Below are 878 nucleotides of genomic sequence, written 5' to 3'. Positions count from 1 at the left end.
CAGAGTTCTTGTGGTTTGTGTGGCGGGAAGAGAGAAACAAATGCACACCCTGAGAAAAGTTCCATCCAAAATGTCATTTGTGCTAAAATCGAGAGAGAGAGAGAGAGAGAGAGAGAGAGAGAGATTTAGGTGGATATACATATTTGAGTACTTCATCTTCCTGTAGGTTTTTCATTTAGCAATGCACCTCTGAACTAACTGAACAAATGCCACCAAACTAATTTCACTTTGGTCTTTTTTTTTCTCCCCACATCAATGATCAGAATGATTTTTAGTCACTTTTATCAGGACCAGAATCTAATTATAATCTTAGTGGTGAAAAAGCAGGGAATAATTCATTCAGCTTCCCAATCCTTCAGGTAGAATATTGATTAATAATACAATGTTTATTTTGGAGGGACTCCAGAGTTCTTCTGACTTCCCCAACCCCAACAAAGAAACAAATGCACACCCTGAGAAAAGTTCCAGCCAAAATGTCATTTGTGCTAAAATCATCAATCTGTTGCACACTCCCTTGATTAACCTAAGTAGCTTAATATAGTAGGAAGTGATCCATGTTGTATAGGAGTTTGACTATGAGGAAAGGTTCCATCCCTTGGTTAATTTCCTATACATATTCCTACGTCTCTTTTCCTCCTACCTTCCTACCCATGTCCGTTGCTATAGTTAATGATGTATTAGGATTTCTATTATAAGCCATATTTTTCAAGGGTTAAATATTTATTACATAAATTCCCTTCTGTAATAAAGGTGAACTACTGAGATTTTTCAGTTTAAAACAGTTTAAAACGCATGCCACAGCAAATGGGAAACTGTCATTTATTTTTGAAAATTTAATCATTGACAAATTTAATCAACTACCAGTTCCTCGTAATTGG

Source organism: Petaurus breviceps, unplaced genomic scaffold (assembly GCF_028583685.1).
Source record: "Petaurus breviceps papuanus isolate PSGF00001 unplaced genomic scaffold, PetGlider_PUasm1.0 90784, whole genome shotgun sequence".
NCBI classification, from domain to species: domain Eukaryota; kingdom Metazoa; phylum Chordata; class Mammalia; order Diprotodontia; family Petauridae; genus Petaurus; species Petaurus breviceps.
This window is presented reverse-complemented; position numbering follows the sequence as displayed.